At 41.1% G+C, this 26,597-nt stretch overlaps 1 protein-coding gene across 1 annotated transcript in view; it reads left to right on the top strand.

The window, feature by feature from the left end:
- Positions 1-16,940: 16,940 nt before the first annotated feature.
- kcng1 (potassium voltage-gated channel, subfamily G, member 1) overlaps positions 16,941-26,597 on the top strand; it is a 32,625-nt gene continuing 22,968 nt past the window's right edge. The window contains exon 1 of the mRNA XM_050066219.1: positions 16,941-17,372. The gene's annotated coding sequence lies outside the window, so the exon portion shown is untranslated. The remainder of the gene's footprint in view (positions 17,373-26,597) is intronic.

Raw genomic sequence — 26,597 nt, forward strand, 5'->3', positions numbered from 1 at the left:
ATCCAAGATGGCAACAGCCAAGACGTGAAATACGAGGCTTATAAATGGGAGTCACAAACCAATTTTTTATTTTTTTTTTCTCAAATTATTATTATTTATTGAGCAGTTCAGATTCACACAAGTTTCAAATATACATTCCGAGCTCGTTTTTCCATTTTGTACAGTCATCCCTGCATGGTCGGGAATAGTAGGGAGTTAGAATAAGGCACAGATCAGTAATATCTAAATGATAATACAGCATTATAACGAGCCAAACAAGGAGGCATGTGAGTATAAGGAAAGTACACATACAACATTAAAACAAGTGCACCATTCACTTTTATTTAACCTCCTTTGTTGTAAAAAATTTAAAAAAAAAAAAAAAAAAAAAGCTCCACAAAAGAGCAATGGTTTGCAGACAGTTATGAGACCAGAGTCAAGGACAGAAGTAAATCTTTGAAATAAACTGAACCAAGCAACTGAGCTGAGTTTAATGATTTGCCAATAAGGCTACTTTAGCAAGCTTGTAAGCTTGGAGAGCTTAATGTTCCCTCTTCAGTGACAATTATTAACATAAATGGTGTGCAATAGTGAAACTGCCTTGAAAATTAAACGGAACCGTTAGCTTACCAGCTGCAGCAATTCATCACTACCCCTGCAAGTAGTGTGGGACACCCCAGCCACATGCAACAGGTTCAGTCACCGTTAAGGTAAAGACACCCCCAGAAGCTGCGTTATATTAAAAATGGAAATCTTTATTTCTTTATTTGCTACAAAAATAGATCCACGATTAAAATCAGCTTCACACCAGCAGAACTAGTTTCCATTATGACGAAGTTTCTAGCCGCCACCAGTTACATATGGACGAGTGAATGTCACTTTTGCTGTGACCGCCGTGTCAGGCAATGGATGGTGGCAAGGGCGCCTGTGCCAAAAATTGCAGTTCCTCTAATGGCCAGTTGAGGTTGGCTCCAAAAGCAAGTCAGTCTCCACAGATCCCGATGTTAAAATGCCCAATTTAACAGCAGAAATAAATCTGTTCACAGCGTCATACAAAAAACGGTTTTGGTCTCTACAGCTGATTTCCTTGTTCATGACAACTGTATGTGGGGAAGTCTGAGTGACCCCTTGCTCCTCCATAGCTCCGCCCTCTCGCCCAAATATGGTCACCCCTGGCTCGAAAAGAAAAACAATTGTTGATGGCCGTAATGCCAAATTCGAGGCTTCAAAACAGGAGTCCACACGCAAGCTTCATCCATTGTTTCTACAGTCTGTGGTCAAAATACAGCAACGTCAGCCACAAAGGGCAATCACATCAGAATCCTTATTACTGTGAAGGAACATTGCAAAGCACTAACCCATATAATCATCTGACACCAGCAGACACTTCTCTGAGGAGAGGGCTAATTAGTCAAATGCCATACACCTCTGTCTGTCAGGTGGATACTCCTATGAGAACAGAAAGTTGTTTCGGAAATGTGGAAAATGATGTAAAACTTGTTGCGGTTAGGAGGCAGCATCATAGCTGAACATGATGATACTGAAGGCCATGTGTGCAGCATTCATATTAAGGGAGAAAATGTAAGTTAAGATTGGACAAGTGAAGAAAGGTTTGGCCCTCCAGGGTGACTCATGTGGGTTAGATGATTTTGAGAGAGCCTTTGTGTCTCCACTCACATAAACTGGACCAAATAAATACAGTGAAATAAACAGAGGCACACATCTTGTAAAGACGTGGAACCTTTTTTTAAGTTTGGATGAAGATTAAAGGTGAAGTAAAATCAGGAACATGTACCTTTTGCTGAAGCAAGCACATTTACAGACCTCTTTCAAGCAGACATTTTGACATGCCAAAGCAGAAAAAGCAGAGGTGTAATTAACAGCATTAATAATCCCATTAGTTCTGCGTGCATGCTGCTATGATTAGTTAATGTTATTAGCCTCTTTCCACCAGGGCTTCCCCTGCTGTGACAAGTCAAAATGTCTGAATGAAAAGGTCCATAATGGTGGCCCTCTATGAGTCAGTGTAATTTAAAGCATCTTAATGTTGTGCTGAGTAAAACTGATTCACCGATAAAACTTTATGCTTTAATCATTTTCATCCCATTCAATTTTAAATAGGTAGAACCATAAGGAACTAATTCAAGTTTGACTTTATAGTTAAATTTACGATTTCTAATAGACCTTTTTCACAGCAGACACACAGAAACAGCAGTAAAAGCACAGTTGTAATTAATATCAGTAATGTTGGCTGTATTTCATTCAGGTGAGCCATTTCCAGTGTTTGGTATTGCACGGTGGCTCACCGGAGACGCCTCCAGGGACACTTAATGGAACAGAGCCATTGTTAATGTGATAATTCTTCCTGAGCTTTTCCTGCTGTGAGGAGTCAAAATGTCTGCTGGAAAAACTGCCCCAGTGTTTGATATTTTGAATTTACAGTGACCTGGGCTTTCCTTACGTAGAAAGAAGGATTACAGAATGCAGGCTGTTCTCATGCACTGTGCATGTATACCTACAAATAGTAATGCACCAGAACTCATATGTAACCCACATAATCATGAGTCAGTTATCAAAGTACACACAATTGTGAAGGCTGGAATCATGGGAGTAAAGTAGGAAGTAGTATAGAAAACAAAAGATTACATAACAGGCAGGTTAAAGTGGTGGATTGGTCAAATGGGTGTTCATCTCCCAGGCAATCTGGAAATCCATCGGTAACAAAAAACAAAAAAAAACAAAACTTTTTTTCCCCCTTCCTTTACCTCTGGAGGCACAGCCCGGAGTTTTTCAACTAACGGAAGTGCAGGGGCCTCGGCGATCGCTCACGTGTCTGTAATAACCATAGACTGTATAAAAATAAGGTATTAACTCAATAAACGGTCTGTGAATAAAATATTTTTTCCAGCAGATATCTTAGTTACAACATGATTGAGCTAGCAAAGCAGTTTTGTGTTGCTATGTGTGGTATTTATTCAGTTATGGGAAATCACGATGTCTAGAAAGCATCAGTGGCTGCAGCTGACAGGGACAGTTAGCAAAGCTAACATCAGGACGCCATCTGTTAAAAGCCTTACGTTGTCGGATACGACATGAAACTACTCCAGTTAGCTCAATCATGTTGTAACTAACACATCCGCTGGAAAAAAAAAAAATTTTTCACGTTGACGAGACGGCGTTTTGGGTGGAGCGGTCACTACGGACGCGGAGCTTGCTGTTTCTGTAGGTACACATTTCCTGGGGACACCTGCACGTCTCGGCCACGCCCCCTCCATTGTGATTGGCTAAAGTGCAGCATCGGTCAAACTCAAAGCCCCGCCCTCCCCCCCTCTCTAGTCGTCTTTCACACAGGGCTGCTGACAGATTCTACAGTGTAAATTGCAGAATCTGTCTTGAGAGATTATCTCTCGGGTAAAACCAAGTGAAGAGAGTTACTTAAGGTACATCATCCATCGTCACATTCTGTTAAGTAAACCTTTCCTTAACTTAACCTATGTACTTTACTGGCCATAACCTAACTTGCGTAACTTTACATTAAGTACACAATGTGATGATTCTTTTCCTAAACCTAACCTACGTAACTTTACGTTAGGTATGTAACTTTTTGTTAAGTATATAACATAACAATGCCCAATGATTTCTTTTGCTAAACTTAACCTACATAACTTTACATTAATTGCATAAAGTCGCAACCCCCAACCATGATTCTTTTCCTAAACCTAATTTATGTAATTTTACTTTCCTTAACCGAACCTACATACTTAACTCTCCCTGACCTAACCTACAGACTTTACTTTCCTAAACCAATCCTACATAACTTTATATTCATTACATAAAGTCACAATGCCCAACCACGCTTCTTTTTCTTAACCGAACCTACGTAACTTTACGTGAGGTATGTAAAGTGACAACACCCAGCTATGTTTCTTTTCCTAAACCGAACCTACGTAACTTTACTTTTCTAAACCTAACCTATGTAACTTTATTTTAATTACATAAAGTCACATCCCCCAACCATGATTCTTTTCCTAAGCCTAACCATGTAACTTTCCTTTCCTTAACCCAACCTGCGTAACTTTAGGTTAAAGGCGCTGTATGTAAGAATGTGGCCAAAACGGTTACTGCACTCAAATTCAAAATACTGCCGCAAGTTGTGTCCGCCCCTCCCCTACAGATTCGAGGTTGCTGGACAGCGGCACGCTGGAGACTGATTTGTTTGCCCACAGGCAGCTGCCATGGCAGGACCGTGTTGCCGCGTCCTTGATCTTCGGTTTTCCAGCGGACCGTTGGAGCAAGTCCGGCTTCTCTGCTGCTAACGCTGCTGCCGGGATACAGCTCATGAGGAGCCGGCTGCTAATGCTATGTACTGGGACACTGCTAATGCTGCTTGTGGTGCTGCTGTAGCTCAGTCGTAACTGTAACTGATGCTGAGACTCTACTGACTGTGTGACCGGTAGACGGCGGTGGGTGGTGCAACAGGCCAAAACACAAATTCAAAACATAAACATGATTTGCAGACCGCAAAATGTTTTTTAAATGCGAATATTCTGGCTGTACTATTGTTGTCGGTGAGATCAGTATGTTATATTAACATTATTCCTTAGACTCTGTGACATATTAGGAGGATTTTATGACTATTTGCTTTAGATTTCTTACATATAGCTCCTTTAAGTATGTAATGTGATGACGCCCAACAATGATTCTTTTTTTTTTAAACCTATGGAAAATAATTTGCTAGGTTAGTTACATAACTTTACGTTAGGAACCTAACATGACAACACCCAGCTATGTTTCTTTTCCTAAACCTAACGTACGTAACTTTACGTCAAGTTCATAAAGTCAGGATGCCCAACCATGACTCTTTTCCTAATTCTAACCAACGTACTTTACTTTCCTACATGTAACCTGCGTACTTTATGTTAAGAATGTAAGTTTACATCAAGTACGGAACTTAACTACGTTAAGTACGTAATGTGATGACGCCTAACCATGATTCTTTTCCTAAATCTAATCTACGTCACTTTTTATTAGGTACGTAACTCAGTGTTAAGTACATAATGTCACAACGCCCAACTATTTCTTTTCCTAAACCTAACCCCTGTAACTTTACGTTAAGTACTCAGGATGCCTAACCATGATATTTTTCCCAATCTAACCAATGTACTTTACTTTCCTAAACCTAACCTACCTACATAACCGTGATGACACCCAAGCATGAGTCTTTAACTAAACCTAACTTACGTAACTTTACTTTCCTAAACCTCACCTACATAACATTAAGTATGTATCCTTATGTTAAGTATGGATCTCTACGTCAAGTACGTAATTTTGACCCTTTCTTAAACCTAACCTAACTGGTAGGGGTGCTTATTCGTTGGATACTGATTTTCTAGATGTCATAAGAACCATTGTATGGGCAGTTTCATAAGATGTATGAACCTTTGTGTGAGGATACGTTGCAGTATGTAACAGTTTTGCTGTCCAATATTTCAGTTCTGCTGTCCAACAGATTATCATCATTATCTCTGACAGAGCAACAGTTCCTTGTGATATAAACAAAATGCATAAAGAATTGGGGAAACAATACTGACATCAACAGTAAAAGCAGATCTGAAACCTCAGTCTGTACACCATCCTGCTAATGGCGTTGTGTGCTTTAACAGCAATCTAAGCTCTAAGATTAGCCTGCTAAGGGAATTAAGGCTGAAGTCATGCAGGTCAGGCTGAATCTACAGTCTCTGGAGGGGAAGCAGTGAGGAAAGGAGTTGTTTGTCCATGGCAACAACACAACTAATAACACTGAAATCATTATTCTGCAGCAGCTTGACAAGCCGTATGCTAGGCTAAGACCTTGTGCTATTTTTGGTATCAAGCCGTGTGAACTCCTGACATGAGAACATGTGATACTGAAGCGGCAGATATATGGATATGATATTACCATGCCAACTGTGTTTTCCACATTGTTTTATGTGAGGCAGTGATATAATTACATTCTGTCATTAACAGCTGTGGCGCTGCAGGACGCTGCATTTAAACATATTTTCACTGCGTCATGTCAGCCAAAGGGTTTTCCAAGAATTATGAATGCAAGACTGTATAATCAAAGTTTTTTGTTATTCTTTGGTAGAGAAGAGCAAGAAACACACCAGAAGGGATTATAGTATGATTATTGTCTCAGTTAATTAAACTCTGAAATCCTTATTATTTCCTAACTCGTGCTTTTGTTCTGGTTCTTTAGCAGATTTTCTGCAGAGGAAATAGTTTTTCCTCGATTCTGCCAGCTCTCAGCTTTCTGCTGCACGACATTAATGTGCTCAAAAATGTTTCAAACGAGTAACTTAACACCAATCTGAAGAGCCTTGCTTCAAACCCTGACTTTACTTCTGGATTATTAGGCTGAGGCGAGACTTTGAATCACTGGAGGTCAGCAGAGTTCAAATTCAGTATGTTTAATTTGGACACTTGGAAGGATATTTCAACTTCAGAGATAACTTCCCATTTTGAGACTGGATTCAAGGTGAATGTGTTCAAACAGTACAATAGATGGTGCAACAAGTGCTCCACCTTTCTAACTGGCTTCCACAACAACACATATAATTGTTTCCTGATCTGATGTGGTGGACAGGTTGTCTGTGCAGGTTTGTCTGTGCCTTCCAAAACTAAGAGGGAACAGTTTTCTGATCTTCCACAGCTGTGGTCGAGGTTTGATTAGGTTAAGGCATGAAAACACTAAACTATGGTTAGGTAAAGATAAAGTTTGGATCAAAATAACTATTTGGTTAAGGTTAGGGAAACATTTTTGTATGTACATGTACTGAACACCTCGACAGTGAAAGAGTAACATTAATTGAGCCAATATTCGCTGTGAGAGACAGAGACGGAGCAACATGATAAAGTATTGTTAACATGGATGGGACTCCCTTAAAACTTGATATTTCACCTGGTTTGGCGTGGTTCTGGATGTAGCAATGCAAGCTCTGACCGTCTCAGCCCGTGAGGACATAGTTATACCCTTTGTAAGAATGCAGAACAACAGTCTTGAATTATTTTGGTTTGATGGAAACAAGAAGTTGGACTGAGAGGCAAAGGATTGGCAAGTTTTATTTCTAAAGCTCAGAAAATTTGGCGCACTAGACCGAATAATTCATGTTACAAGTATTAAAGCATATGTATGTAGCAAGTGTATTTGGTCCAACACAGGTATATACATGGAAACTGATAGTCTGCCTTGTAAGCCCATTTTGGGTGGGCATGATGTCAGATTGATATCAGCATACAGACCCCGACTCACTTTAAAAATTTATCAGCAGTCAGACAAAAGTCATCTAAAAAACTGCAGGAAAGTTCAAGATTAGTTGCAGTTGCAGCCGTGCAGCAGCACAAGGAGAAAAAATTACAGTGTATCTTTGTGAATCAATGATCACAAAAAATAAAAGAAATTAGGCACGACCAGGGCTCACTACAAAGTCGTTGAAATCTGGTGCTTGGGCAGTGACTTGCAGCGTCAGACACAGAAGAGCAAAGCCGTCCTTTTACACTAGCATGATACGCGGCTGGTCACCGTTATAGTTTAACTGTGCTCAGTAGCGAACGAAACTTTGAACGAAACAAGAACCTCCCAATACAAGATTGGTGGTGTGTCTTCCTCAATCTCGGGTCCTCTACGAGAGGCCTGGGAGTTTGTTAGCTGTTGGTCTCTGGACAGAGACCTCAGATGTTGTACCTGGAATCTGCTGGAGCCACTCTCCCAGTTTGTGGATCACAGCCCCCAGTGATATGATTACCACTTAGCCTGAGTGTTAGACTGAAGCTCCCAGAACCTTCAGTCTGACATCGCCTCCATTTAAGGCGATTTACAAGGGGGAGGGAATTTGATTTTTCCCTAACCAATCAGTAGAGATCAACGATTCACCCAGAATCTGACGTCATTAGTATCCATGCCTCAGGGGTGCCGAAAACAAGCGAGCATTGCCCGTTTAAAATGTCTCTGTCGTCGTGCACGCCCAGCTGCATCGCCCTTAAATCCAGTTTAGCCGCTTCCTTAATTTGGTCCTCCATTAACGCGAGTAGTGCCGAAATACCTCAATAGCATCGTTAATGTGGTCTGTAGGATCTGTAGCGGTTGCCATTGTTGCTATCCTCACCAGTTACCCACCGGCGGACAGCTTGACATCAGCGTGGCGCTGATTGGCTAATCGCTAGACCCACCCCCACCCCCGGCGTTCATTGATCCGTCCATCTTTTGGACGAGATAAATCGCAAATTCATTGCAGTATGCCAGACCAGAGATGCAAGCCTACTCAGTTGGTCTGGAACCAGGCTAATTACCACTGGCACCACTGTTGCCTTTACTCCTTACATCTTTTCTAATTCCAACACTTCCATATTCTCTGCTCTAGTCCATCTATGTCTTGTTCTAGTAGCCCATTTCTCATCAGGTTGCTCTGTTACAGACCTTGTTGATGCATGTGATATCTGAACCGGCAGGACTCTTGTTTTTGCGGTAGGCTAGCAGCATTAAGGACCTTGCATCGGGGTCCAAACTGGATATGTGTTACCCCACCCTGACTGCGATTCAAGCCCCGATTTTCTGCGCCTATATGTAAGACTTGTGCTGTAATGCACTCATTGCAACTTGTCAAGCATGATACAACAGCTAAATTACACACAGCTTTAAACCTCAGAGGAGAGTAGATGGATGCTTTTAATCAGTGGACTCTTTTCACTGTAAAGGTAATTTTTTACTGTCAAAATCAAGTTTCATAGTACAAAGCAACACAAAGACTGTTTCTCCCAAATTCACTGGAAATGCATCGTCTTCTCATCCTGATTTTGCTGCTGCTCTCTTCAGTTTACCTCCTTTTGTTGCTTGTATTCTGTGTTGTGACTGAAATGTCCTGATCCCTTCATTGATTTCCTTTTTGAAGACGCGATCAAAGAGTCTCAGAAAAACAGGAAACTGGTAAACTTCCTCTTTTCACCTTCAGAGGTCTGTTCACCTGCAAAACATTGCAGCGTTGGTGAGAGGAGACGATGATGTGCTGAGTCATACTGTGAAAGTAAAAAGCAGGGGCACTGCTGCTAACTGTGGGAGTTTTCTGTACTATGAGGGGTATTCTTCTAAATTCTTTACAAAAATCAATCATCAGATATCCTCTTTCATAGTCAGTGTGTAATGAAATGCGCCTCTTGAGCTTTCAAACCCAGCGGCTCAGTGTATTATTGTGCGATGAACTAATAATGATACAGTGCTCTTTAATCCAAGAATAGACCCCTCGTCCCCCGGCCACAGCACAATTGCTACATGCTATGTTCTGCTGATAGATTGACATGTTACACATACATATGTTCAGAAGTTCATGTGATTGATTTGTCTGTGGGGTGTAAAATGTCGCTCAAGAGAACTTGAATGGTCTGGTTGATTATGTATCATTAATTCATAATCCTATACTAAGTTATTTTTTAAGTGATTTGTGACACAGGACTTTAATGTGGTAAATATGTTGAGAGGAAAGGCAAAGTTAACACAATATGAAATATTAAATTAATGGTTATTAAAACTCCCTCCCTTGTATATTTCTGCATACCATGAATATGTTACATTTGCACATTTCATACGCATCATATAAATGTTTGGAAACTGATGTAGTATATGAGCTGACTTTCTCATTGGGGGTGGAGGATGGTTTCAACAAACAAGAAAACCTGTTGTTTTTTTAGCGAGTCATTGCTGTGTTTCCATCCAACACATTCTCACTCCGACCTCGTCACATATTTAGTCATGCACTTTCCACTAGTGATGGGCAAAGCAGTTCTTTAGATGTTACTGAATCACTAGAATCAGTTCATTAAAAAGATTTGTTCAAAAGATTCGTTCACCGAATCGTTCAGTGCTTGGCGGGAGGAGCCCTGACTGTGTACTGCGTAGAAATGATTTGAATTGCTCAGGGACCGGGGCTATGTCATTCACCAAGTGATTCGTTCACTGAGTGATTCATTCACCGAGTGATTCGTTCAATGAGTGATTCGCCACGCGGTAGGCAGTCCCTCCCTGCACCCTGGCTCCCTCACGACTCGCGAGTGATTCATTGTTCGCACTGACCAAATCGGCAGTTCCACCATCGGCCTGCACGCTCGCTGCTGAGCTCAACTGAACTGAGAAATGAACGAATCAGTTCCAGAAGTGATTCAGTTGAGTAAGTACACTCAACAGATTCGTTCATTTGAACAATTCGTTCACGAACGACACAGCACTACTTTCCACGTCCAGATATAACGTTTGGCCTTAGAATCTTACAGGAAGCGAATGCTGCTCTACCGGGTGAGAGTCACTGTTTGTTGGACCCATCCACCACCACTCCCGCCCACCCAACTTGGACTTTCACCACCTTAACTTTTGACTACTTCCAAGTGAGACTGGTTTGATCCAGTAGCTTTTCAGGCACCAACCTAGGTGTTTTTTTGGTGAGCTTTGGCTGTTTTCCTAGCGGGGATACTGGCACAAAAAGCGTTTTTTAACAAGACAACGCTGTGTCTCCAGCCTGGATTGTTCCCCCAAAACTGGGTGTTTTAAGCCAAAACATGATCTTTTCCCTCGACGTAACCAAATGGCTTTTGTGCCTAAACCACACCATAACCTCAGCATTGTTGAGTTGATTTGAGTTTCAACTTATCCAGTACATAATAATGCACACATGGAATGTAAACATGATTTGCAGAAATGTACAATGCTAACTTTTTTTTTTCTGGCAGTGTGTTGTAGTCAGTGTGTTGTAGTCAGAACAGTTTGGGGTCAAGCTTCTTGAAGTGCCTCCAGCAATCCTTTTGACTTCTGACCTATTTTCATTATTAAATGTGAGGAGATATTTTCTGTTACAGCATCAGGAATGATTTTAAAGTGGATATAATTGATATTTCTAGAATAATAATAGATAAAAGTACTCTGTGTAAAGTGAAAAGGGTCGTCCTAGTTATAAACCACTTGACTCTACAGTTTTAGTGTCTTTCAGCTAATTGTTTGGGTTTTCCAGCCCCAAACTTTACTGCTTTGGTTTACCTTCCCAGCTCTCATAGTGTTGTTTTCTACTTTGCTCCACTGTACACTCCCTGCTCAACACCAAACAGCAAACAGTCACAGTTAGGAGCAAGACACATTTGTTAGGCTTTAGTGGAGACCAAAAATAGAGTTGAAAGGAGAGTGAATATTGGACTGAAATTCACCAGAGGGCCTGTAACATGACTCCATATGAATGCTAATGTCGCTCTGTGTTAATAGGCAATGGTTTGCTAACCTGTTTGCCATATTAATGTCAATGTTATGTTCAAGGCTTGTTTTTGTATGACACTGGTAAATAGCTAAAGCTCCAGATTTTAAAGACTGTTTTAATTCAGCAACATGTTGTCATTCACATCACATTATACTTTACTTCAAATATGTATTTGTTTAATTATTGTCTTTTAGTGATTTCTACTCATATGACCCTGAAATACTGTAAAGGTTTATCTGCTGCAATGCAGTATTGTGCATGAAGTCCCATAAAAGTGTGTGTTCATTAAACATGCTCAAGATTTTACTGAACATTAACTTTTCTGCCTGCAACACTGTGTTTTACAGCATCTGGAAGTCTATTTCTTTCGCTTGGGGTAAAGCGTTTTCTGCAGACAGTTGTTTAAATCACAGTTATCCTGCTGAGTATGTGTTTAAAACTAAAGGACACACACTGCTGCAATGTACCCAACCTTCCCTTTAAAACTGATGTATTAACAAGTTAACATTTGAATGAGTGCATGAGAGACTGTATGGTTTTAGAGATTATGAGTCTTGTCTTTACTCTGCAATGTGATCAATCCCACTTTCCGTTAAGATGAAGATGTTCTCTGGCTCCCCAGAGTCCCCTGTAATAATCCTATTGAAAAGGCGATAAAATCTGAGGAATCTGAGAATTACTGGATACTATGTAAAATGAGCAATTCTCTACTTTGGTAACTTGGATTTTACCAGAGGTATTTTAAATCATGTGTAAATGGAAACTGTGGACATAAAGTAAAAGATATGTGCTTCTTAGAGAAACACAGCTTTATTCTTGATCATGCTAATTTAAAACCTCGCACTTGAATCAGATGAATGGTGGTATTTCTATCATCAGCATCTTGGCTGATTTTAAGCCTTTTGAGCCCACTGTGTGCTCACCGGAGTCTTTATAATGCAGCTTAATAGGCCATTACTTCAAGAGGAGAATGTTGAAAACGAGCTCATTGAGAAACTTTCCAAACTGGCTCACACAACAGATGGACCACTTTGCCCGCCAAAAAACTGGGTTTGAAATAGATCCCTGGGCTTTTTCTGGAAGATGGAATTTGTCGAGCATCCAGGTGGACGACTTAACATTTCACGATGAACAAGGGTGAAAATGTGTCATCACACAAATAAGCAAAGATGATCAATATTTGTTTCCTCAGTTATTTAATATCAGGAAGATTTCATTTGGACCTTGAACCAAATAAATCTAATGCACTTAGATATTTTGTCTCAGACACTGATTGCACGGAGCCAAAGACATACCTTTGCACTCAACATACCGCCATTAGTATAAACTGTATTCAGTGTTTTTCACATGTGAATAGCGTGAAGAGTGTGTTGTTTGAACCAACACAGTGGCCCTGACAGCTGTCAGAAATAGGCCGAGGTCACAGACACCTCCCACACGTTTCCACAATGTCATACATTGTGTTCTGACCAATTCCGCTCTGTGATAGTAGGTCTCGCTATACTGTATCCTCATTCTCCGCTTCTTTGATTCCAGCACATATTGAGGTTATCTTTAGCTTCCACTCTCACCCAAAGAAGTTACAATATTGACACTTGCAGTGCCTAAATCAGCTCAATTGTGTTTGCATGGTATAATTCAGATTGTGACTGATCTCAGTCAAATAGACACAGCTGCGCCTCTTTGGCACCCAAACCTCTTTTGGTTTAGATTTTTATAGTTTTTAACTATTTTCTAGACTTTTACATTCCTCTGTCAGTAGACATTAAATAGTGAGTAATACATCAAATCAAAAATACATATTTTTTCTCTTAGCTGTCCTATTTATCTAAATTGTTTTGGTGTGAGTCATCGAATGGTGGAGATATCACTCGCAGTAATGTCTGCCTTCTCTCCAATATAATGGAACTAGACGTCACTAGGCGTGTGGTGCTCAAAGCACCGGAATTTTTTTTTTAAAATTGACAAACTGGTCTTTCCAGAAATCATGACCTGGTTACTGAAAATTATGGGCAGTTTGTCAGAACTATTTTCTTTCTACCGAACTACACCCACCAACTGTGTCATCGTGCAGAAGGCATACATCTACCGCTAGCTCACCTAGCACGACTTAAGCCTAGTTCACATTACACGATTTTCACCCCGATTTTGCATTGGGAAGACTGTCGTAATCTCTTGAGTGTTCATACCTGGCAACTAGTGTTTCTGTCATCGGGAGTCTCACCAACTGCGTTACGACCTGTGTGTGCACACCACAAGACTTCTCCACTGAGCCCTCGCCAAACGGAGCCCCAGATAACGCGGTGACGTCACCAAACTACGTTTTTTAACCTGGAGACGACACATCGTAAAGGCATGGATATTCTTCCCAGTGTTCAGATCTCCCTCCTGGGCCTGGGTCCAATCACAGCGCGCTCGCCGTGATCATGTGGACGCCACCATTTTTGTTGTTGTTGCTTACCGGCTTGTCAGTGTTGCCAGATCTTGGGAGAGAAACAAGCAACCAGTGCTTTGGAAACAAGCCCAAAAGAAGCGACGGATATATATAGAGAGAAAGGCGATGCTACGAGAGCAAGCCCAAATAAGCAACTCCGCTTTAGAAATAAGGCCAAAAACGCAACCCGCGACTACCAATATTTGTAAGCGACTTTACAAAAAACAAGCCCAAAGTTGTGGCTAATAAGCGGACCTGGCAACCCTGCGGCTTGTCCTCCTCACATTTCTTCCAAGATCCTCTGTGATGTCAAAATCGTGGTGAAAATCATGTAATGTGAACTAGGCTTTAGCTACACCTCAGCCAAGGAGGACCACATTAATGTTTCCATCTCCCACTGTAATATGTAGGACTGCCCCTAAAGGTTGACCAAATGTAAGTCGACCAGAAAGGTCATTAGTTGGCAAGATTACAACTGACACAGAAACAATCTAGACTGATAATTAGCTCTACAGGTGGGAGGAAAAACAATTGTTTTTGATTTGGGGGTGAACTGTCACTTTAAGTGCATTAGAGATGCTTGTATTTAACTTGCATATTTCCATTTTGTGCTACTTTTTACCTCTACTTACATTTCAGAGGGAAATAAAGAACTCGATAAGTTATTAGCAGTTCCAAGAAACACTTTCCATCCAAACCTCTCAGACGGTTTAATTTAGATAAATGCTCAAGGCCAAAAGTAAGAGCAAAGGTCAAATTGTCCAATATATCACCAAACAAGCAGAGATTGGAGAAGTTTAAAAGTTGTATTACAGAGCTTTGTTTTTCTCTTCTACCTTTTAAACATGATTAATCATTTCACAACCCCAAAAATTTATTTTGTGACCCTTTGGAGGGGGCCTACCCCTAAGTTGAGAACCACTGGAATAAACAACTTAAATGTATGTAAAGTAGTTCAAATTAACTCCACTTCGACCAGTTAGAGCAGTAACATGGCACACTGATGCATCAGTATCAACAGTCTTATGTGATACAGACAAAGACTGCATGAAATAATGTAAATAGCCACCATGACATAACCCGTTTGTTTGTTGACTCCCATTTTGATGCCTCAATTTTGTTATGTTTGCTGTCATCATCTTGAATTTTTGGAGCCTGAGGTGACCACATTTGGATGAGAGGGTGGAGATAACCATTGGTGTGTCTCAAATCACATATCTCCGTTAGTATACTTCTATGTAGTAGCTTATACTATGTGCACTATGTACTTATTGGCGTAGTGCGCAAATTTCGACAGGGTAGTGTTGTCTCAAACCAAACACAGCCGTTGTGCACTTACTGGAAATGACGACCGCAAATTAGCTAGTTAGCAAACTAGCATTAGCATTTACGTTACCGTTCGAGGTACCAAATCATTACAGACTGCTAAATTAACCCAATAAACATACTGCTGGCTTATATCCAACAACAGTATAGTGGTGCTTATTGCAAAAAAAACCACATGTATATTTGCACAATGCAGCGACGTTCACGGTCGCACAATCCTCAGCCACTATTTCCAGTTTGAAAAGTGGTCCCTCCTCTTCTGCTACGTAGCCAAGATGGCGACCATTGAGGGCGAGAAGTGTCCATAGTTCCACACTCAACTTCTTGACCGTTTTGAGTGCACCATCCGGGTACTCATAGTTTTTTCCATACTCAGTGTGAACGCCCTTATACACTCAAAATATTAAGTGTAAGTACAGAAGTACGCGATTTGAGACACAGCTGCTAGCTTGGTTAGCACAGTGCATTTACAGCTATGATTAACTGTGATAAGGCTAATGCTAATTATTGCTAGCGAAAAACAAGCTTAAAACCATTAAAATAAAATCTACATACCAGAAAAAATCAATAACTGACTTCCTAGAGGTTTTTTTTTTCGTAATACCAAATGCCAAACAAGACTTTCCAGATGACCAAAACATTGCAAATAACTTTCATGAACTAAAAACACACAGAAATAGCTGCAGCTATGCCGGTTAGGACATGGTTCCATTACTTAACCACTGTTGTCACTGTGGTAGCAACTTCTCAACAAACGAAACCCATGTCAAAGTGACCATGCCCATAATTATGTGTGTATTTAAACCTTCATAAAATGTAAACAGGTGAGTTATATAAAAATTCAACTCCTGTAATTAACGGAGAATTAGCTATGGAGACCAAAACCATTTTTTACCAGTCTGTAAACATGTTTACTTATGCTGTTAAGTTGGACATTTTAATATGGGGGTCTTTGGAGATCACTGTTGCCAACTCCTCAGTAAGAAAAGTAGCTATTGGCTGTCCTAAAAGTCGCTAGAAGTCGCTAAATGACGTCATCGCCTAATTTGCATAATTGTCCATATGCATGTAATTGTAATGGCTGCTGTAGGAGAGAGGAATAACGTCGTGGGAGAGACAAAAACTGAGTAAAAAACACCCTGAATATGTTTAGAACTACAAATGAACCTTCTTTCAGTGATTTATATTAGACGAAGAAAATTTTACATTTACATCCCGCCCTGACTGTAAACCAGGTCGGGATCAGAGCGATAGATCAGCCAGCGGCGGTTCCGCGCATGCGCGATTCACTTGCACGCTGGACGTGGAGGGGTTAACGTCTCCTGCTCTGACTGTTGCTGGGAGGGAGGACTGGGCCATCTGTGAGTGATTTGGGGCGAGAGAGGAGCCCACGGCAGCATCCGCTGCCCGTTGAGAAGAATAAGAATGATAAGTGCTCTCACAACAGAGTCTCCAGAAGTCTTCAATAACATCAGAAAAAGTCGCTAGAGGGGTCTGAAAAGTCGCTAAATATAGCGATAAAGTCGCTAAGTTGGCAACACTGTTGGAGATTAACTCACTCTTGGAGCCATTATGGGGCGTTCACACCAAACGCGAATTCGCATATTCGCGCGTCGAGATTACATACAAAGTCAATGCAAAGACGCGATTAGACGCGAATTCGCGCCGGGTGGCGCGATGGACGCGATAGAGGCGTCTAGCACGGTGCAATAGACGCGAAATTCGCGTCCAACGGCTCATCGCTCAAGTTGAAAATATTGAACTTTTGAGGCGAATTCGCGTGACGCTGTGCCGCGAAAGCCAATCAGCATTGAGATTCTCCCGACGTCACCGGCGTGTGTCAACAACGTCCAGTTGTTGACACACGTAAACGTAAACTGCTACTCACCGGAGACAGATGGACAGACGCTCCGCAGCTGAAATGGAGCGCCTGTAGTTGGTGTCCTGCCGGAAGATCCTGACGCCAACCCTCACCAACAGGTCCTCAAACTGGGCCCCAGTCAACCTGAAGTACCGCTGAAAGTGGCTATCATCCAGACGGAGTTCCTGGAGGAGGTGGTGAAACTCGCCGCGCTGGATGCGCTAATGCAGGATAGGGTGAACCCAAAAACGACGGCGTTTGGCCCTCCGACGCATCTGGGACTTCCAGAGCAGGTACAAAGCAGCGATGGTGGTTATCTCAGCCATGGTCATCAGTGACGTCTTGACACCCTGACGTCCAGGTGTTGATGCCGAGATGGAGGAGAAACTTATCATTGCGGTGCGCGGCTACCCGGAGCTATATGATACTATGTGTCTACTCTGCAGAGACCGCAACAAAAAGGAGCAGGCTTGGGTGAAAGTCGCCGAGGAGACTGGTCTACTTGGTAAGTTCTGTAAATATGTGTCCTTAATTAGTTTGCAGAATGGTTGTACTATGAACGTTAGCACTAGCTTAGCTCCAGTAAGCACAGCCGGCTTTGCGCGAATGACGCGATAACGCGAATTAACAAAATGGTCAGGCGTCTAAACTCACGCGTTACGGGCGGCGCGTTACAAGCGATTAATTTGCTTTACTCGCGCCCGGTGTGAACGCTACATTAGAGGAACATCAGTTTTTGACAATTGACCTATGGCTAAGCCACGCCCCCCTCCACTCAGTGGGACAAACTATGAACATTCAGTGACCTGGCGGGCGCTATGGCAGGTGTCACAGTACACGGCATTTCGCAGGAAGCAATTGATGATTTTGGGGGACATAATGATCAGATTGAGAAGTAACCAAAAGGGCCTAAACTACGCATTGGAGGGATATATTCATCATTTTATTGTTGAGAAGGTCGATGAAAAGCTTAAATTACAAGCCAAAATTTACACGTCCCAGTGTACGCTTGTGAACCGCATCTCGTTGCCGTCGCCATCAAAGACAACAAGTTAAAGTGCCACTGAAGTTAAGGTTTTTGACTCAGAATATGAGAAAAGGATAACAGCCTTTTTACCATCTTTACCAAGATTGTCTCTCCGTTTGTTTGGTGCTACAGTATTTACACTGAATCATTCAGCATAACGTTTGCCAACCTTTGTTATCTCTGCGATTACAGATAAGTTAATGAAGCTAAGCTCCAGAAGTTAACGTTAGCTTAACTAGAGCCCTTTGGACAACAGCTAACAATGATGTACGATCACCAAAGTACAAAACTAGAACAAAATAGGCTAATGAACTCCCAGCAATTAGGCTATCATGATGAACAACGCAGCTAGGAGCTAACGTTAGGCTAACTTTAGCTAACGTTAGCTAGTGATGTTAAAGATAACTTTATATTTCTTTCCAGCAAAGTGACAATATGTTGCCTCAAACACGATGTTGACTTACCTTAGAACAGATGTAGACATCATTGTTAATCTTATTCACGTTGAATTGATGTTGTGGTCTAACGTTACCACACAACTTTATCCAAAGGAGACACTTTTCTCGGTTGAGATGTGATTTAGGAAAGGGTAAAAAATACACCTCGTCGCCCAGCCTCTCATTATACCTTGTGTTGGAGTTGCATGTACCCCATGCACACTGTTTGACCATTTTTAAACTTCAAATCTCAGAAAAAGCTCATCAAACGGAACAAAACTGACTTTCTGTAATGCATTTCAATGAACATCCAGGCAGTAGAATCGCGTCACCAGGCTCTTCAAGCGAAGAGCCTGGTGTCTATTCACTCTGAATTTTTCTGGATTCTGGTTCCGGTCTAGGGAGCGGATGCGGTATTCACCAAATTCACCAAACTAAAAGTGTTCACCATAGTAAAACTTTAAATTCTGGGGCACCATCAATTTGGGGTGATGAGGGGTGTAAAAAAATCGATTAACTTAATGGCTTGGGGCTTTTCTTGTAAATTATATTCTTTAAATTAAAAGTTTCACCGCATTTTTATTAGCTTGGTGCTTTTATTTTTACGGAAAGGCACATCCATCGAATTCCGGATCCTGTCTCACTCTCCCTGGTTCCGTTTCCTTACCAAAACGGCCACTAACGGCCCCAGACTCCTGGTTCCGTTTCCTTACCAAAACGGCCACTAACGGCCCCAGACTATCCAGGCAGAGAATGTCCGAGTGTATGGGAATGGCTATACGCACTGTGATTGGCTCATTGCGTTTGAGGGCGGGACTTAGCCATAGGTCAATTCTATGTTGACCTTATACTTTAGGCCTGGGATAATACATCAGTCATATGGGCCATTGCAGACTCCTTTTACTTTGTATTTCTTATTATGCTGATGATATTTGTGCTTCTACTTATGTCTGATTTTGCATACAATAATTTCATTATTTGTAAAGGAGTGTTTTTACAAAATTGTTATGCTACATTTACTTAATTAAGCATCTTACCCATTCTTCCACCACTGAAAATGACACGATAGAAGCAAAGCCACCGTGCTTCTCTCCCATGGAATCAATACTGTGGGTTACACTTTACCTTGTTGCTGTCGTATTGACCTTTGTGCCGCTGCTGGCAGAGTAACATACATTTCCTGCCACAGCAGGTCGGCTAATGAGAAAATTAGATGATCAGTCTCATTTTTCCCTCCTACACTCATTCACTTTCTTAATTCAGCAGAGCCTGGACACGAGCGTCATTATGAGAACCCCAAGCAGTGATTTCTAGGACATGTTGCCATTTGGTCCAACCTCTGTAAAAACAATAAGATCATGACAGTGATTCTCATTAACTACAAGGTCCAACATTGTTGTGGATGACTTTTTTTTTTAATTATTATGAATGTCATCAGGAGTGCTACACAAGCCGCATCAATTGTGGAGTGAGCCAGTACTGCTAATAACAAAGAAAGCCATTTCAGCTACTCTGATGACAATTGTAGGAAACAACAGCTGCTGAAACCCATGTTAATTATGTGAGTGAGAGAGCTTGTTTAAAAGAACTTGTCCATTTGAATGCCTCCCACAAAGTGTTCACTGCATTCTCTCTTTGTGGATGAACACTAGAGGCAAACACGGATGGCAACACTTGATGGCTTTTATTCCTCTCAAATGTCTCTTAACTCGGTCATTTAAATGCTAAAATATCAGTGGATAAACACAGAGACGTTGGACATCTTAAAATGAAATGAATGCTTTGTTAATGACAATCACAAGTTTTTACAATTTGTTTTTACAATTTTTTTGTTGTTATTATCCAAAAACTTGTTTTTGTATTATTGGTTCCAGCTCTGTTCCTACAGACAGGGAAATATGAGTCTCTCAGATCAATAAAACATGACATCACTCAGAGCACTGAGTGAAATAGTGACTGTGGTGCCAAAGCTTTGTTCTGCCTCTGTAAATCTCAGTGGTAAAGCCAGTTCACACACTATAAAGACAAGCAGTCACTCTCAAGACCCCGGTTCTTGACTTTCAGTGTAAAACCCCCCAAAAAGTCCTGGTCCTTTGGGATTGTCCCAACATAAGTGGGTTTGTTTCACTGAGCAGTGGAGATACTTTGCAAAAATAATTAGTTTGGATTAAATTCTGAGTGCTTTTTTACTCAACCACAGTTTTTGCCCAGGACTAATCCACACTGGATGTGGGATGGTGAATAGATGTCTGTGGGAAACAAACAAACAAAGTACAGATGACTGAACAGTGGCACAATGTACAGCGCTGTTAATGCACCACTGCCAGGAAGTGTGTTATAAAGTGGAAATACAGCTGATGGAGAAAGATGGCAGCCACAGGATCTGACCACATAGACTCCACATAGCTAAACAACAAAGTGGCCATAAAAGTAACTATGTATACTTCATATGGGAATTTTGTTTTTTGAAAACAAGCCAGCAGAGTAACAAGAGTTAACAAAAGTAACCGACTACATGCAATCCACCAATAAAAAAGGTGAGGTAAAAGAATACCTCGACATTTTGGACAGATATGCTAGTTCTCTTCTTAGAGTCGTAGGGGAAGAATGATACCACTTTGTCCTTAGAGAGTAGGATCAATATTCTCGTTTAACTATCTGCCAGAAAGTGAAAACCAGTAAGTGTATTTTCTTAAAATGTTGAACTACTTTTTTACTGAAGAGATTAAAAAATACCACTGAGTTCCCCCCGAACATATGGCCACTAGATATCTTTCAGATACCAACCTGTTCTCATTCTCAAGTTGTCAAAGACAGATGCTTTGTCACACCGCTCAGGGTCTTATTGTGACGCAAGGGCCACCCTGTTGTGTACCTATGTGACACACACCTGAAACACATTGTAACAGGTGGTAAATGTTGTGAAATAGTCAAGGTAGGTTTAGGCAACAAAACCTCTTGGTTAGATTTGGAAAAAGGATCATGTTTTGGCTTAAAAAAGTACGTACTGTATGCCTCTGCACCGACGATAGCTGTAGCCGAGGCATTATGTTTTTAGATTGTTCATCCATCCATCCGTCCCATTCTCGTGAACACATATCTCAAAACCACCTTGAGGGAGTTTCTTCAAATTTGGCACAAATGTCCACTCGGGCTCAGCAATGAACTGATTATATTTTGGTGGTCAAAGGTCAAGGTCACTGTGAACTTGCATCTGTCTCATGAATGCAATATGTCAAGAAGACCTTCAGGGAATATTTTCAAATTTGGCACAAATGTCCACTTGGACTCAGCAATGAACTGATTAGATTTTGGTGGTCATAGGTCAAAGGTTAAGGTCACTGTGAACTTGCATCTGTCTAGTGAATGTGATATGTCAAGAAGACCTTCAGGGAATATTTTCAAATTTGACACAAACATCCACTTGGACTAAAGAATAAACAAATTAGAATTTGAAGGTCATAGGTCACTGTGACCTCACAAAACCCATTTTTGGCCATAACTCAAGAAGAATTCACACAAATAAATAGTAGTAATAGTATATAATGATGAAGTGATGACATTTTATATCCAAAAAGTCAAAGGTCAGTTTCACTGTGACATCATAATGTTCTGCAAAAACTGATTGTATAGCTCTTCTGTGCTGCCGTGGGGAAGATGTGTTTTTCTACTATTACCATTTTCATTGACATGAAGTGACATCACAACATTTCCATAATCTTAACCAAAGTGCTTTTGTTGCCTAAACTTAGGACAGGAGTGCGGAGACTCTGGTATCACAGTCTTGCACTTTATATGTCCGCAATCCATCCCAACCATCTTCCTGCGAGTCCAGCATAGTATATAAATGCTGTGTTTCATTAAGTCAAAGAACAAAATTCAGTCAGTGATTTAGTTGCCACCACAACGTAATTATGAATGCAATTTAGCCATATACAACGTAGATTTTAGGAGGCAGGGTTGTTTATCAAGTAGAATAGTATCAGTAATATCCACCAACACTGAGCTGCATCTGCATTCCCCATCTGTAACCTGTGGTAGTTTCAACACCATCAAGAAGACACCTGACTGACTTCTTTATTTATTTTCTTTTTATCAGGTTTTGGAGATAAAAAGGTGTCTTTGAAAAGGATTTTGATTATTAAGCCAAAAAAATTCTCCAAAAGCCAGAGCATCAAAGGGTTATACTGAACATTGGGCCTCTTTAAACAGCAAGAAGCAGTGGAAAGATTGCAATCCAACACTGAGAAAACAGGCAGAGAAAAACTTGTCAGAGAGTATAAAATGGCCTCAGAATCCTCTGAATAAAATGTATTAAAATTCTGTTAGTAATTAGCAATCAACAATCAGCAGCAGAACACCTGTACAGTAGGTGCACTCAAACAACTCCACTAAACATCCAGTTCTTAAAATTCTATTCATCATTTTTGGTTGATTTTCTATTCTAGGTGGTACTTCAACCTGATTTGTACTTAGAAACAGCCTGAATCCCAATTTACTGTGAATAATAGTTATGACTTGCAAAAACAGGGGGATTTGTTACTGATGTGATTTCTGAATATATTTAGACTCCCTTGTTTGTGCCATGCGGTCTATCTGAAGCTCAGTTAACACCCATAAACTGGCTCACTCAAGTGTTAAACCACAATTAGCATATATTTAGACTTAGTCATGAACAACAAGTCATCTTTAATCTAAAATTAAAAATGTTCAGTCTTGCCACCAAAAGCTGTAACATGAAAGTGTGCTCATATTTTTAGCCTCACTAGCAGCATGACTTTATGAATGGAGATGTTGATTTGATTCTGGTCAGACCACCACTATGGATTTTTCTGGATTGGTCCAGACTTTCTCAACAGCTGTGGGATGGATTGACATGACATTTTGTACTGACATTCATGGTCATGGTCCCTACAGGACAACACATTCTCACTCCAACCTCGTCACATATTGACATTTTGGTCATGGAATTTCCACGTCCACATATGACGTGCAAGGTACCCTGGGTGCGTTGGTTGATGATGTTTTGGGACACCTTGTCAAGTTCTGCCTGTTACATGCATTGTCTTCTTTCACTTCCATTTTTACAGAAAATTTACCATTTACATACAGTTTCTTTCAAAATGAACGCCCTACGTCAATACACCACAAATTGACTTTTTTTTCCCTTCAACAACAAATACACGTGGTTGGGTTTCAGAAAAGAGAGCAGGGTTTGGCTTAGAATTGGCTTTAGAATCTTACGGGACGTGAACACCGCTCTCCCAGGTGAAAGTAAATATTTGTTGGACACATCCACCACAACTCCCACCCATCCCACTCAGACTTTCGCTGCCTTAACTTTCGTCCTTGTCCCACCGCGTTTCCCCCTGATGCCGCTGGGCACTTTTAAACTACAATGGCAACCGGCTGCATACCATGCCGACGTTAAAGGACGCCTTTTTCCTTGGTTTCTGATGCCATAAGTCACTGCCCAAGCATTGGTTTTCAGTGACTTCGGAGTGAGACCGGGCTCGACTGGATGAACCCAAACTGCAATCACCAGGGCTGAAAAATGAAGCCAAAGAGAAAGGGCCAAAATCTGCAGTTCCTCAAATGGCCACTAGATGCTGGCTCCAAAAGCGAGTCAAACCTAATGGACCCCCATGTTAAAATGCCCAGCTTTACAACAGAAATAAACATGTTTACAGCCTGGAAAAAGACATGGTTTTAGTCTCAATAGCTAATCTCCCCATCCATGACACCTGTACGGAGAGAAGGGGATTTTTACGTAACTCACCATTTAACCGTTATTTCGGCTTAGAGTTATACATTAAGCATGTGGTCACTTTGAGTGACAGATGGGTGCTATCCATTGACATGTTGCTACCATGGCAACAATGTTGTTTAGGAATGGCATAACCTCAGATTCACAGAGTATAGGCGTGGCCATAGCTGTTGCTTCTTCAGTGTGTTTTCAGCTCATGACAGATAATTGCAACGTTTTGTTCACCGAAAAAAGTCTCAATCATTTTCTGTTTCTGCTTAAAGACCCTCTACAGAGACGGATATTTAGTTTTTCTAGTAATTACATTAGTATTATCAAAGTTAACCAAAGGCACCATACTAACCAAGCCAGCAGCTGGCGTTAGGGTTAGCTCCACCCTCTTGTCCAAATATGGTCACTTCTGACTCCAAAAATGATGGCGACAGCTAGAATGCCAAACTCAAGGCTTTGAAAGCAATAGGTGACATCACCATAGCTACATTCATTCTTTTATAGTCTGTGGATGAACCTTATTGTCTGTAGTGATACCCTGACTTCTCCTTTAGCACCATCAGGAAGTGTGGGAAAATTAATAGGAGCAAATGTAGGATAAAAAAAAAAGAGAGGGTTGCATGTTTTGAATTTTTGCTCAAGGGAAGATGGTTCATATTTTCGGGAGTGCAGATTGAGGTTGTTTCAACTTTTACTTGTCTCTTTTACTCATGCCCAAGTTCATCAGCATTACTTGGGCCTGCTTCACTCAGTGGGATTTGATGAAATGTTCCTACAACTGTTTGGTGGATTGTAATTATTCATTCATATCACCCACAGGATAAACTGTTATAATTCTGGTGATGTCCTGACTGTTCATCCAGCACTGCCAACAGCCCAGATTTCTAATTTGTCCATAGAGTGCCCCAGGAATGAGTCCTAAAACTGAGAAATGAGTTAGCATTTTTGCATTCTCAGTTTCCTCTTTTCAAGGGTTTTACTAATTAGTTTTTTTGGTTAGATGCCTGAAATTAGGTTTTTGTTTTACACAGGTTTAAGAGACTATCATGTGTTTTGCTCTATGACATACAATACGTTAAGAAATACCCCACTCAAAAATTAAACTTTTATGTGTCTTAAAAAAAGTCGGTTACAGAACGTCATCAAGTTGAACGTCTGACATTACAGTAGTTTATTAGTGTGCCCGCATGTTACAAAAAGCATTTCTCTATCTTCGATCTTTTCGTATTCGCCGCCATGTTCACTGAGGTAAATGTTTTTACTGACTAGTAATCAGGGCCCCAGGAATGCAGCTCAGCCTTGCAGCCAGTTTTTCCCCAGTGGCCACTGGCGGTATTGCAGACGAAAAATCCCCTGTGGCCCAAAAAGCATTCTCCCCACAGACCACCTAACAAAAGAGATGTCTGGAAAACTGTTGACAGGACACTTTGAACTGCAAACAAGATCAGTTATTACTCGTTCTGTGAGGAATTTTTATCCATAAAAGTTTAACTTTCCTGGAGCCAAAAAAAATGATTTATAAATCGGTGATGTCATGACCATGGAAAGTCTATGAGCAGAGCAGGAACTTGTGGGCTGGGCCAGTGGAAGAAACACTACTGCGCAAACTCAGTGGGCTGCATACCGCAGAGGTAAACCCAGAAGCTAGAAACTTTTGGTGCCTCTCAGAGTCAAGGAAGGATCATTAAACTACTGAATTTCAGAGGGCCAAGTCATTAAATCCTGCTGAAGGACTGTTTCAGTATCAAGGATGCTTCAAATTCTACCAAGTCCTTCCTGTGTGTATCCTCAGTGGGCATGTAGTGCCCACAATTCTTTAAGTACATTTTGCTGGAATTGAAGGCGGGGCTTCTTTGATGAGGCACACCTGGGCACTTGCTAGCCTGTTCCAATGTGTGCTCACTGAATGTTAGGAAGGAGTCTTGCCTGGCCTTTGTAGGACCCGACTTGGAAGGACCCTTCGTACCAAATAAGTATCCTTGACTTTGAGAAGCACTTTTTTTTTCGTGTATGTGCCATGCGAGCCATTCCACTGGATTGAATAGGCGCCATCTTGGAGTCCTTTATCGGTATCTTTACTATATAATGAGGAAAACTCTGTCTGTGTGTCTGTTCCACATTTTTCTCCTCACTGACTTGGTCAATCCATGTGAAATTTGGCACAGTGGTAGAGGGTCATGGGAGGATGTGAATGAAGCAATATTACATCAATTGGCCAAAGGGGGGCGCTATAGCAACCAATTGAAATGGCAAACTTTGAATGGGCATATCTCATGCCCCGTATGTCGTAGAGACATGAAACTTTGCACAGAGATGCCTCTCCTCATGAGGAAAACATTTGTCTCAAGAACCCATAACTTCCGGTTATATAGATTTTCCGCCATTTTGAATTTTTTGAAAAACACTTCAAATCGATCTCTTCCTAGGAAGTTTGAGCGATAACATAATCTAGGGACCAATATCTAAAGTTCCCTCTTGGCAAAAGTTGGAACACTTACTAAAACTGAA

Source organism: Epinephelus moara, chromosome 16 (assembly GCF_006386435.1).
Source record: "Epinephelus moara isolate mb chromosome 16, YSFRI_EMoa_1.0, whole genome shotgun sequence".
In the NCBI taxonomy this organism is placed as follows: domain Eukaryota; kingdom Metazoa; phylum Chordata; class Actinopteri; order Perciformes; family Serranidae; genus Epinephelus; species Epinephelus moara.